Below are 14,569 nucleotides of genomic sequence, written 5' to 3' on the forward strand. Positions count from 1 at the left end.
TTGTTCATTTCGCACATGTAGTTTGTTCAAACGAATACTTCACACAAATACAAAGTAAATGTTAAAGCTTAAATATACAAAAACATAGTTCAAACATACCAAACTACAAGAAAACAAAAGTAAACACTTAAGTTAAAACATATCTCACACAATGTAATTTGTTCAAACAAATATTTCACACATATACGAAGCTAAAGCTTTAACATACAAAAACATAGTTCAAACATACCAAACTACAAGAACACAAAAAGTAAACACATTTGACACAATGCACATGTAGTTTGTTCAAACAAATACTTCACACAAATACAAAGTAAATGTTAAAGCTTAAATATACAAACACACAAAAGTGATGCATGCCCAATTTGAAAAATTCTTACAAAAAGTAAACACTTAAGTTAAACATGTCAAAGCTAGGACATTCTTAATATAAGATAAACATTAAAATTCAAACTCATGCACATGCTTAAGTAGAAATGCAACAAAGTGGTTGTCGAAGTTAAAACATGTCAAAATACAAATAACTTCAGCAACACAAAAAAGTAAATACTTAAAACATGTCAAAGTACAAATATAACAAATGTGAGTTGTCATAGTTCAAATATACAGCATAGGTGAATTTCAAAGTTAGTACATTTTTAATATAAGATGAACATAAAAATTCAAACTCACACATGCTGAAGTAGAAATGCAACAAAGTGGTTGTCGAAGCTAAAACAAATTTAACATATAGTTTGTTTGTTTCACACATAATTTGTTCAAATACACTATTCAAATATATACGAAATAAATGCTAAAGTTCAAAGACATTCCATGCAACATTATTTCAATTCACACATATCTTGTTAAAACATACACTTCACATATACCTTGTTCAAAAATAAAATAAAATAACTTATACAATAAAAAATAATATAAAAATCAACACAGAAACATTAGGCTTGAGGAGGAGGCCAATTCAACCCCTCCAAAATAAATTATTTTTATTAAACAAATTTCATTTACATCTCGATTTACAAATAAGTTGAACGATTTCTGCAAATAATTCAAAAGTGCTACAATAAAATTAAAATTTGCTTTGCATTGACTGCACATCTCGATTTACAAATAAGTTGAACGATTTCAGCAAATAATTCAAAAGTGCTATAATAAAATTATAATTTGCTTTGCATTGACTGCAATAACAATTGAGAAACTCTAGACATCCCTCTGCACTCTAGATATCACTCTATAGACAAGGCAAAGGTTTATGAATATAGTAATCAAAGAATGCCAATTGCCTCTAGCACATCGATTGGATCCAGACATTATCCAGTGTTGCACACACTCGATCAGTATGTGGCTCCTCTCCGAGAATCACAAAGAATATTAATTGGGTTGATTTATTACTTAAAAAATTATTATAAACTAGTTTTACTACAACTACAAATGGGTGGTAACTTCGCAAGCACCAAGTAAGGTGAAATCCCATTTTTGATTAATGGGAAAGCCAAGGGAATTACAAGTGATCAACAATGGCACAAAGACACTCTGCTGCTTAGCACAATACCGCAACAAGCGTCCTACCATAGTGCTGCATTGGAGATGAGCTTTAACCCTTATAATTAAGTCACATAAATAAGACACGAACAAAATAAAATAAATGCAGGGAACTATAAGCATGCAACAAGAGTCCTACCATAGTGTTTCATTGGAAGTAGGTTTAACCCTTATAACTAAGCCACATAAATAAGACACAAGAATAAAATAAAATACAAGAAACTATAAGCATTGCCCAGCTATATGTTGCATCCATAAATCCAAACATGTCGGCAGTTGGTTTTTCTAGCCATGACATGAGCTATTGCTGTAGAGAATTATTATGTCGTATTTTGCAATGATTTTCAAATTTGAGTTGAGGAATTAGTTTACACAATCCTCTTTAAAATTACTAATTCCTCAACTCAATTTTAAAGAGGAATTAGTTTAGATCTGCTTCTTTTCTCTTCCTCCTTTGTCGTCACTGTTGCCTGACAAATCATCACCCACCAAAAAGACAAAATACAAAATAACAATAAAACTTTTTTAAAAACAATCTACAATAAAAATACAAAAGAAAAACACATAACAAACATATCAAAGTAGAACTCAACAGACAAATAAAAACAGAAAAGGCATGGCCATGCCAAACAGAAATAGAATGACAGCAAAGAAAGATAAAAAAAAATATAGAATTATAGTTAAAGAAGTCAACAAAATAGAATGTGATGTAAACAAAACTTTCTTAACATTCGTTAAGTTACTGAATGTGAAGCCTCAACAATTGCAGTCTTCCTGAAGCTACGCCATCTGCAACAATGCATTTAACACATGCTTCAATCTTCAGAGCTTTAAGCTTCAGTAACATGGTTGCTGCCCTCTCTAATATTGACTAAGCATTCTTCTATCTCTGCAAATTTTGCTGGTACTGTAATAAGCTAATATATACTGGTTCTCCTTTTCCAGAATCAGTCCTCTTAGTACAAAAATTTAGACAAAATAACATCTCAAGCTAAATAAATTTTAGCCTCAAAGCAGATTTTTGACTTCTAGATATCAATGCCCCAGCTTTATTTATTTTGAAGTTATAAAAATAAAAAACAAAAAAGTAGAAAGAGTTCAAAAATTGTCTGACTCTCGGTGCTTTCCTTTCTAACGGAGTAACCAAGCCAGGTGAACAAGAAAAATGATCCAATAACTTGATCCATAAAAAGAGCTCAAATGTACATACACCATGTGACCAGATAAAACGGTTTATGTGATCAAATATGATACAAAATTTGGTCCCCACTCTCATACAAAGAGTTTATTGCTCACAATAACTTTTCTTGTTCGTTGCAAGGATTTAATTCCACTAATAGTTCTCTGGTGAAATAAAACTGACATCTAAAGCTTCAACTAATATGGTAGGGGAGAGAAATATAAAGCTTCAACTAATATGTAATCTTGAGACATATGCCTAGATATAGACAAGTAAGAAATTGGCTAACCTTGATGTAAGAATTGTGCTGATTTCAAAGCCTGGAATTACTCTAATACCATATTTGAGAGCAGCTTCCAAGGTTGCTGGCACCCCTGCCATAGTGTCATGGTCTGTCAGGACTAAGGGCAAGCAATATCACCTATTTTGTGCATGCTCTAAAACTTTCAAAAGTTTATTCACAGACTAAATACTTTTAGAAAGATTTCTAGAGAAGTAATTTGTTTTGTCTATTTACCATAGATATGACTTATGTTCCTCAACCTTAGAAATACAGCATCAGCATAGTATTTGTCATCTTAAAAAAAGGTAAGCCTCATATATATAACTGGGTTACAATTGTGGACGACTAGGAGACACTGCAGCAGCCACACCTAGATGCCTCCAACAACTACATCTAAACCAATGCTGCCTCAACTGGGTTTAAATGCAATTTGTTTCAATTTACCTCTATAACAAACATAGTCAAGAACAAACAAACAAGAGCTATTCCGAAATGCCTGACATAAAATATAAATGAGCAATTCATACATATTATATACATATGTAAGCGATGAGATTGCCAGCATATGCATGGCCAACTTCATCAATTGCTGCCAATTATAATTTTAATATTAAAGAATTAAAAAAATGGTAACAGAGATCCTAGATTGCATACCATCAGTAAAGATATGAGCTAGAATGTCTCAAATGCTATTGCTCAACAGAATCCTTTGTTCTTTGTTGGCCAAGTTAACATTCGTGTCATAAAAATATAATACGATTACATTCTACATGTCATAAAATATAATTCTATGTTCTTTGAAATTAAAATTTGCCTTATCAAAAACATATATACATTAAGCAGATGAAACAGAAAGAAGGAAACAATGAGCACATATGAATTGAAGTAATTATACAAAAGAATACCTCTGTCCAGGCATCGAGTATGTGCGACTTGCAACATTCCTCTGCAGAAGATTTTGAACGTTATGGATGAGCTGAACATTGCCTTTATGACAGGGTCATTGACAGAGTATATGACAAAGTAATAAATTAACCCAAATGAAATAATGGCCATGTGGATGGCAGTACAGAAGTACAGAATTTAACACTCATTTAGCATTAAGTTTTTTTTTTTTAAATCTAGTGATGTTAATTTGAAGACCTTGCCAAATTGAGATTTGACATTACACGTGTCAACTACATATTGAAAGCAACTTGTAAACGATCTACTTGAATAAGTACAAAACTGAGTAGTAAAGAAGAAAGGTAGCAGCCTTTGCTTCTGATGTCAGATATACTTGAATGGCCTTTGATTTCAAGCAGTACATCTAAATATTAGCAACTTGCGAATGCAGTATACTGTTTTTTAAGGTGCACCAAGCAGATAAAACCTTACAGTTATTTACTTACTACTTTTATGCTATGCATTCTGAGATAAGCATGAATGTCTTCCTTTTAAATTTTCTTAGTAATTTCAAAGTGGTAGCTTAACATGTGATTAATAATCAAACTTATCAAGCTCTTCAGCAAATAGAAAAGGGTAAAGGAGGGTAAAGGAGGCTAAGGGTACTTACTGTTTATTTGAGACTTCAGATAAGCAGACTTTTATAGCTTTCCATAGTTTGTTGGCTATTTCCTCATCATCATCCTTATCTTTAATACTGCAATAATGAAAACAAAAGTATAAGAATACTGCAATAATGAAAACAAAAGTATAAGACAAGAACTTCAATAAAAATAAAATTAAAGATCGAATTCAAATCAAAATACCTTGAAATCAATTTTATGCAAACCAAAAAAAGAAAAAAGGCCACAAAGATTGCTTAGATATTAGAGACAGTCAAAAAAAAATTGGACTTAGAACAAAAAATGTGCTTGAAGTTTTCCTAGTAAATATGTACAGAAACAAATTGTAGTATTACAATTTTCCTGTAAATGTTGAACACAAGATTTACTATTAAAAGGTAGAAAGTATCTGTAATACTAAAAAAGTTAAGAGATCAAAGTGTTGATCAAAAAATAAACTGTAAATTCTAGAAGCAAACCAATAACTTGCTTGTGTTCAATTGATATTAATTTAATGTCTTCATTTATTTTTATGATGTGTTTTTCACATTCTCTCGTTTTACAGACAAGTTCATTAACGTCTCTCATAAGCACATTAGAACCAAAAGTTATGATCCCTGTACTTGATACAGGCTTGCTAAGATATGTCCTCCATAATGAGAAATCAACCATTGATAATAAATTTCAAGCATCCATAAGTCCATCACTCCCAACTTGTCTAGATCTTCAATTAGATGGTTGGTCTCTTTTGAACTAATGAATGAATGATTAAAAGTGGCCCGACTAATTAAAACTTCCATCACAACAATTGGGGCCTCATATCTTCAACAAGCCTCGATATGATCCCCATATTATTTTCAATTTGTCTACTTCTAGTGTAATTTATATGGTTTCAAGTTTTAAAATCATATGGATCCTGGGTAATGAATGACTTCAAAATGTAGTAAGGGGACATGACATTCCAGATAGGCAGTGTGAGTTTTGCTAGAAAAGTTGACCTTAAGAACAACTGGAACATAAACTTTCCTTTGATATTATTGTTGTGATTTTTCACCCATTCCATAGCTTGAAATATATAGCAAGGTCCTAAATATTTGAATATGTGCAAAAGTCTTGTATTCATAATTTTATCTTTGAGCCTAGCTATGCAATGATTTAATGTAGATATCTCTTGATCCCTCTTACTGGCAAAAACCTCCAACTCCCATATTCGAACTTGATGATGTTCTACTTTATCCATCCTGGTTACTTACCTTGTTTCACATGATCTCCTAAATTGGATGCCTTGCCAAGCAATTGGAGTCCTCCAGTGAGGCCTATGGCAATCAAACATACTAAAGAGAGTTTCCTCATTCCATTCAATCCAATAAAACGATAAAGACAAATTTCTGGTTTTGATCTTCAATAATTGTATGTCATAAAGTTTGACAATCTCTATTTCAACTATATTTCATGAAAAATAGTCATCTTCTACACTCCAGGTATAATTCTAGTGCTGCCAACAATATGAAATATTCTGCCATTACATCAAACTATTCAAAACTTGAGACAAGCTGCAATTGTGGATGATAGTTGACTTAGAGGCATTTCATTGCAACTTATTCATGCCAAGAATGATTGTATCAACTATCAACCAATCTATTTTTATATGCAGCTATTTCAAATTCCTTGTCATTAGTGATTTTACATGATCAACTTGATTATAGATCTCATCAATAATTTTATCATAGGCTTTCAACCTATATAGGTCCTTAAAGTAACCTAAACGCAAGTTATTCATGTCAAGAACTTTTCAAACAAAGAACTAATAGGTTTTTGGCATGGCAAAGAACTTTTTCAAGATACATAGCAAAAGACCTTCCTGATCCCATGTCTTTATCCCGTGCTAAAAATAGAGGATCTAATTAGACGTTTGATTGGTCATTTGCTCAGAGAAGAATGGATCTATGAAATTATTTTATTGAAAAGTCCATCGTAAGAACTGCACAGCATCGGTTCCCAAAGTTTGTCCCACTTGTTAAATGTGAAGGACATCTAAAACTTCTTAATAAAAATAGCTATAAAAGTTGGAGATTCTATATTTACAAATTGGTCTTCTGCCCACACAGTAAACAGCTCTGTAGCAGATTTGATAAAACCAATATATTCTACCTACGAATGTTTAGCCAAGGCATTCATGTCAAGAACTTTTCAAACAAAGAACTAATAGGTTTTTGGCATGGCAAAGAACTTTTTCAAGATACATAGCAAAAGACCTTCCTGATCCCATGCCTTTATCCCGTGCTAAAAATAGAGGATCTAATTAGACGTTTGATTGGTCATTTGCTCAGAGAAGAATGGATCTATGAAATTATTTTATTGAAAAGTCCATCGTAAGAACTGCACAGCATCGGTTCCCAAAGTTTGTCCCACTTGTTAAATGTGAAGGACATCTAAAACTTCTTAATAAAAATAGCTATAAAAGTTGGAGATTCTATATTTACAAATTGGTCTTCTGCCCACACAGTAAACAGCTCTGTAGCAGATTTGATAAAACCAATATATTCTACCTACGAATGTTTAGCCAAGGCCCAAAACAGGTGCTTCTACAAAACCATTATCCCAATCTCTAACAGTCCTACAAAATCTATATCCCATTTATTGCATGGCTTAATTTGTAGAATAAATTAAAGCTTCCAATAATCACTTTTTCTAATCCAATGATTTATTCATTGACAAATATCAAATTTCTTTAGCTAATTTACAAAAAAAATTAGCATGGAAAACCAGTACTCTAGTGCAATGGTCTTTTTTTACTGTTAGCGAGCAATGCTGAGTATTTCTAAGTCGATTAAGTAGTTTGAGTTTTGATCGTTTAAAAAGTAAGATGGTGCACTTATAGTAGTGTTGTCCCAGTTTCCAAACTCAGCGGAAATTCCTAAGAAATAATCTTTGGTCATTTCCATTGCTTTTGATTTTAAAGAGACTGGTAACAACATTTTGATAGACTATATAAAAACTTGAAATTTTTAATCGCACTTATTGAACATCTAAGATTGTAGATGGATGGTAAATCCTTAGCTGATCTGGTAAGTTTTTTATTAGACCCATGATAGTATTTTGATAGACTAGAGAAATGATATCAATTTATTCACACCCTTGAGACCAGAAGGTTCAAAACGGTTTATAAGACCATTACCTTACACTCATGCAATTTTATAGAATTTGAAGTATTCAAAGATGCAAGACGAAATTTGAAAACGCTGCTTGCTTCATTATCAAGGGTCGTCCTTCTTCAAATGACTCAGGTAAGCAACCCCTTGCTTTTTGTTTTCTACTGTCTCCTCCTCAGAGGGCAGGAGTGACCCCTAAATGTGTGCACATACTCGATCCAGATGTTAAATTGAAAGGTCTATTTTGAACAATGTTTTTAAATTGAAGAAAGTTTCGGATCTGGCACATGCAGTCTTTGCTTTTGGACTGTCCATAATGCCCACATTTTTTAACAAACATATTCCCCTCAAAACAAAAATAACAATTCAAACCATGTAAAATTGTGAAAATAAACCACCAGAATTTACTTCAAAAATATCCCTATTATATCAACCCAAATCAGTATGGCAGATTAAAGAAAAGTAATAGACAATTGTGAAAACTAAACTAAGGTGTAGGGAAAACTAAATAATGCCCGTAATGTATATACCCAAACCTTGAATCAACGTGACTGAGTAACGAAAAGCAAGAGTCAACAGGGAAAAAGGAATAAAAATGTAAGAAAAACTCAAAAATCCCTATGATACATATCCCCAACCCGAGGCTATTCTGGATTATGCAGATTTATGGATAAAAGAACTAGATTAATTAGGGTAAGCAAAACATTAGATTTAGATTTTTGAAATTCAATTTTTAAGAGTATAAATTAAATAAACAAAAGGCTGTCAAGATATTAATTTATAATCAAATAAAAATTCAAATGTGGTTCTCCGTTCTTGTGATACACAAATTCAAATGTTGGTACCTGTTGTATTACCCGGTGCTTGTGATGTTTAGTACTGCTTCATTTCACCTCCTCCTCCTTGTCATCACTGCTGCCTGAACAATCATCACCCACAATAAGAAGACAAATACAAAATACCTAGCAATAAAACTTTTTAAAAACAATCTACGCATAAAAATACAAAAGAAAAACACATTCCAAACGTATCAAAGTAAAACTCACAGACAAAATAAAAATAGAGGAGGCATGGCCATGCCAAACAAAAATAGAATGACAGCAAAGAAAGAAAGCAATAAACATAGAATGATGGACAAATAAACCAACAAAATAGAACTTGATGTAAACAGAACTTTCTAAACATTCATTAAGTCATTGAAGTGAATCTGACTTCAACAATCAAAATGTTAACAACAATGTAAATGCAACAAAAAAATTGTATATTAACATTCCAATTAATAATATATACATTAAAGTTCACAATAAATTTTAATTTATTTTAAAACACCACTTCAGCAAGATTCACTCACCTATTTATTGGACATTGAATATTCAATTTGCAATCAAGAACTTGTATCATCTACGTACTCCCAAAAAGCAATGAGGAATTAAATTAACTTATGTAGCATAATGCCTACTTTATATTTTACCTACATTATTGCAGTCTTCCTGGAGCTACACCATCCCCAGAAATTTAAGCTTCAGTAACATGGTTTCTGCCCTCTCTTATATTGGCTAAGCATTCTTCTATCTCTGCAATTTTGCTGCTCCACAGCTACCATAATAAGCTAATATATGTACTGGTTCTTCTTTTCCCAAATCAGCCCTGTTAGAAAATAAAAAATTTAGACAAGATAACATCTCAAATTAAATAAATTTTAGCCACAAAGCAGATTGATCTAGATTAGTTGAACTCCCCCTCTCTTCCCCTCCCCGCTATCTCCCACCCAAGATATATTTCTCATGAGGTCTTAAGGGAGTGACAGAATCTTTGTTATAATGAACATTCAAACCATGTGATAAATAATGTATGAAAAACCTTGCTAAAGGGCAGAACCATATCCAAAGTTTGTTCAAGAGTCCTATGATCAAAGATTTTGTGTCATCATTATGAAGAAAATTCCATAATATACATTATTCTGATTAGCAGATCTCTTAATATCAAGATGAGTAACAGAGGGACATATGGCTTGATCACAAGGAAGACAGGTGCTAAGATTGCTTGCTTGACAATCTAATGTGTTTGAAGACAGGGTTCTAACAATATTAATTTTATAGAAGGGTTCTATGATCAAAGATCTTGTGTCATCATTATGAAGAAAATTCCATAACATACATTATTCTGGTTGGCAGATCTCTTAATATCAAGATAAGTAACAGAGGGACATATGGCTTGATAATAAGGAAGACAGGTGCTAAGATTGGTTGCTTGACAATCTAATGTGTTTGAAGACAGGGTTCTAACAATATCAGTTTTATAGAAGGGTTATAAGAAGTCACATATGACAAAGCTTACAAGAAGCAAGGTAGCAGAGCAATCTTCAAGAGGACATTTAAAAGATCATTCATAGGCACCTCAATGAGTAAACCCGTAAGGTGGTAGTCTACAGAATGTCAAGGGTGAAGTCCCAACCCTAGCTAAGGAAAACCTCCATAAAAAAGGGTATGAATCATAGAAATAGGGTTTGATTGAAGTCCTTAATAGTTAATACTGTTAAACCTCCCATTAGGATTATTAAAACCCTTGTCAACATTTTTTTGCCTCCGTCAAATATAAAAATCTTCTGTGAGTCTTTATGTTGAATTTTGTTTTATTATCAATAAAAGAGACTATACAACGGTGAAAAGCAAGAGGTTCAATTTAGTACATGAATCGTAGAATGGTAGGTCATGAATTTCATAAGTACAATTATAATGCTTTGATAAATTTTAGAGGGGCAGTATCAAGCTATGAACAAAGCATCATAGGGTGGACTGTGAACAAGTCATGAACATCTTCAATGAACAAGGGCACAAAGATGATAGTCCTCATGTCAAATAATAATGGACAAACTTTCTAGATGGTAGAAATCATTAATTTGGTATTTCATTTATATAGTACAGTTAGTTCCTTAGAATATCCTTAAAATACAAGGGTGATAGTCTTTGCAAGAGTTTGAACCTTGAAAATCCTAAAGTAAGGAGTCTGCCATGCTCAGATCAATAAGCCTTGACTGAGGTTATATATCCATCATGATACATTGAAATCAAAGAGCATGACCAAGACAATGACAGTTGAAAAGATTAAGTACGACAAAGGATCAGTGACAACGTACTTGGACTTGTGGAGTGCATCATGAAAGACATTTGACAGAGGCCAAAGCTTTCAATAATCAATGAGAGTATAGAAGACAACGAGAAAAGATAGCAAGTACCACTGTCAAACTTCTCTTTAGAACCCCTATGTCTGAGTGCACACCAAAATGATGAATATTGATATGGTAAACATGGTTGGAAAACATTGTTAAATGAACCATGATGGAAAACACTGTTAAATGAACCATGATGGTGAACAAACCTGCTATGAAGGTATGAGAAATATGGGTCAAAACACTATATGTAGAGGTGGTTTAGTGCATATGACAGGGCCATTGATAGATTAAATAACAAAGTGATAAATTAAACCAGATTAAATAATGGCCATGTGGATGACAGTAATAAATAATGGTGCGTAATATTCCAAGGATCATAAAACAAGCACAAGGGTTAGTGGAAAGAAAGTTAGAAATCAAAAGCAATCAGAATCCAAAATGGTAGTAGAGGTTCATGATGGTGAGCTACTTTGCAAATCAGAGATTATAGGTCAAGGGCATAGCATTTTGACAAAGTCTGGGTCAAGAAGCCACAAATGACAGAGCATATTTCAAGAGGATAAGAGTTCCATTAATTTTTTATTCACAGACCTTGCTAGGCATATAGTGGCAGCCTAGAGACCTAATCCTCATTAAGACAAATACACTTCATACATAACAGTAGCAAGAGAAAGTCTGTGAGTTCTTTCTTAAAGTTCTATGGGCTGTTGGAGAGGGAGGATAGTTTTTATGATACATCTGTGGTATAAAATTGTATCAAGGCCCAAACACTAAGGGGAAAACAGTAGCAAGAGAAAGTCTGAGAGTTCTTTCTTCAAATTCTATGGACTGTTGGAAAAGGCGGATAGTTTCTATGATGCAGATATAGTATAAAATTGTATCGAGGCCCAAACACTGATATAAGGGGAAAACATTTAATAGATAAATGAAAAAAATATATGGTAGAGGCATGACAGTAGGATGGTGAATATAAAAAAACCATGCACTATGTAACAGTAAGGTGCAATGATAGTCACTAAAGCTCTCATGAAGAATTGTTGGTGTTTGAAGGATAGGGATGACAGACCTAATAGCAGACTGAACTTGACAGCGACCTAGTAGGGAATCAAATGAACAAGATGTGCTGAAAACATGGGAGAAAGATGCTTTAGTGAATCACACAAATGGCAGCTACTAGTATTAGGGAATCTCCTACGCCCTCTTAAGGGATTTAATCGTCTTCAAGCCAGTTGTCACATGACCTAAAATCAGGGAGGGCGTAATCATGGTAGTTTGGAGGAGTGATGCATGTTGCAAGCATATAGGGATCGATTGGTGAGTTGGAAGGTAGGTGAGAAGATATAGAGGGCAATTTGATCAAGTCACCCGCTTTTGCGAGTATCTAGGAACATCTTCGGCTGAATAAATTCGGAGCAATCAAGTCCTTGCCTTCAACCTCCACTATGGATCAACATTTCAAGAAGCAGAAGCAGGGGATGACTCAGCTAGGTGCCCAAGTAGTTGACTCGACAAGCAAACAAGGAAAGCATAAGATATCCTAGATTGCAGACCAACTTCATCAATTACTGCCAAACATAAATTTAATATTAAAAAACTAATAAAATGGTAACAGAGATCCTGACAAGCAAACAAGGCAAGCATAAGATATCCTAGATTGCAGACCATCAGTACAGAGATGAGCTAGAATGTCACAAATGCTATTGCTCAACAGAATCCTTTGTTCTCTGTTGACCAAGTTAACATTCATGTCATAAAAATAAAATATGATTACATTATCCATGTCATAAAATATAATCTATGTTCTTTGAAATTAAAAAATACCTTGTCAAAAACATATATCCATTAACCAGATGAAAGAGGAAAGCGGAGAAAACTAGCACATGAATTTAAGTAATTATACTCAAGAATTCCTTTGGAGACGCTGAGTATGTGAGACTTACAACAATCCTCCGCAGATGAGCTGTGCGGCGTCAGAGCAGATGCGGACATCGGAAATCACACTGAGCATTGCGCATTTTGATGACGAAATCTTGAAGCATGGCGCATTCTGTTGAGAAAATCACACTGCGGAATCATCACTGTCGGAAAACATTCCTCCGCAGATGATTCAGTGGAAGTCGCCATCGCCAATCCACGAGAAGGGCTTGTCCAGGTGGGCGAGAGGATTGGCAGGAAACAAACAGGCAAATTAAACAGAGGAAATCTTGAAGCATGGGGCGCCATCACTCTTGGAGAAGCCCTCACTTGCAGGAACAGAGAATAGATAGGAAGGGAAAGCCATGAGCGGGTTGCTTTTTTAACGGTAGGAGCGCTTTCTCTGCTGTTTTTTTAAACGGCAATATTTAAAGTAGGGTGCTTTCTAGCTTTTTTCAACGGTAATAGGGGAAAGGACCCAGTAGTTGAGCATGTTCCAATTGTTGTGAGGGTTGTTGATATCTTTTGTTCCAAAAATTGAACAAATAAAACCTATTGTTTGAAACAAAAAATATCAATTTTTGTTAGGAAATGTACCAACAGTTGTTAGGAAATGTACCAATAGTTGTTAAGAAATGTACTAGTATTGTAAAAAGTAACCAATCAGGTGATGCCACATTGGCTGCACAACTATTGGGGTCTCTTTTGCACGCCTATTGGTCTCACTTTTTTTTGGGGCTGTTTTGGACACCTTGGCAAAAAGCATGCTGATGTGGCATCATATTTGATGATGTGGCCCTGAAACCTTAGTTATAAGCAGGGGACTTGCCAAGTAAGCTGCTGTAAAAAAATCGGAGTGATTCGAAATTTCCAAGTAGGATTTTGAGAAGCGTGAAGTTAGGGTGCACGACTACTGGGTCCTTTCCCCTAGTTAAATTTAAACTAGCAATCCCATCTTTGTCTGCAATTGGTATGTGGAAGAGTCTCTTAAGGATAATTGGGAAAAAAGTGGTTTATTTGTTGCATATATTTGTGTAGTACACGAGGTCAATTGATATGCATTTATTTTAAAAGAAAATAGGCAAATCTAAGTGTTGATCAAATAGACAAATCCAGTGTTAATCAAATAGACAAATCCAAGTGAAAATCATTATTAGAATAAATACAATACTCAAATACCAAACATACAAATCTAAAAGTACAAGTGTCAAAAGAAAAGGAAACAACGTAGGTACATGAATGTAGAATATCTAGGAAGTCACACTTGCAAAATTTTGAATTTGAGATGGACATCACTAATGTTTGAGAAAAAGATTTGACAAAATGTATCCCAAGTCGAAGATATCATAACTCATCGAGATATTTAGTTTTACCTAAGTACTTAAGAATGATACTTAATTTTATTTTAGTATTGGAGAATGATACCATATTTTATTTGAGCATTACTAACTAGGGAAGAAAATGGCAAAATAGTCCCTTAAGAAAAAATTTGTGTGCTATATACTGCTAAAGAATTGTTGTATATAGATGAGGTAATGAACTTCTTCACTATATTATTTGGACTCCAAACACATGCATGTCGATTCAATCGAACTTATAGCTTACTCAATTCAGTACATAACAAATGACATCAGAGTTGAACATATTTTTCAAATGTGAAGACCATGAATGATGTGATTGTCAATATTTGTATGTCAAAGAAGTGTAGAAGGTCAAATACCTAGGTCAAATTGGTCTATTTTTGCATACATAATAATTTGTGTAATAAATGAGATCAATTGA

The 14,569-nt window shown here is 33.6% G+C and overlaps 1 long non-coding RNA gene across 4 annotated transcripts; it reads right to left on the reverse strand.

Moving 5' to 3' along the window:
* Positions 1 to 943: 943 nt before the first annotated feature.
* Positions 944 to 13,216, reverse strand: LOC131068353 (uncharacterized). 4 transcript variants are annotated; one of them, XR_009111999.2, is made up of 7 exons: positions 12,814 to 13,215; positions 9,177 to 9,348; positions 8,547 to 8,620; positions 4,558 to 4,644; positions 3,908 to 3,948; positions 3,009 to 3,093; positions 944 to 1,573 (listed from the first exon to the last, which is right to left on the reverse strand). It is a non-coding gene; the product is annotated as an uncharacterized LOC131068353 (long non-coding RNA). The 4 variants fall into 4 exon arrangements; XR_009111998.2 differs by having other exon boundaries at positions 944 to 2,328; XR_009111997.2 differs by having other exon boundaries at positions 944 to 3,093; positions 9,173 to 9,348; positions 12,814 to 13,216.
* Between the last annotated feature and the right edge of the window lie 1,353 nt (positions 13,217 to 14,569).

Source organism: Cryptomeria japonica, chromosome 11 (genome assembly GCF_030272615.1).
Source record: "Cryptomeria japonica chromosome 11, Sugi_1.0, whole genome shotgun sequence".
Lineage (NCBI taxonomy): Eukaryota > Viridiplantae > Streptophyta > Pinopsida > Cupressales > Cupressaceae > Cryptomeria > Cryptomeria japonica.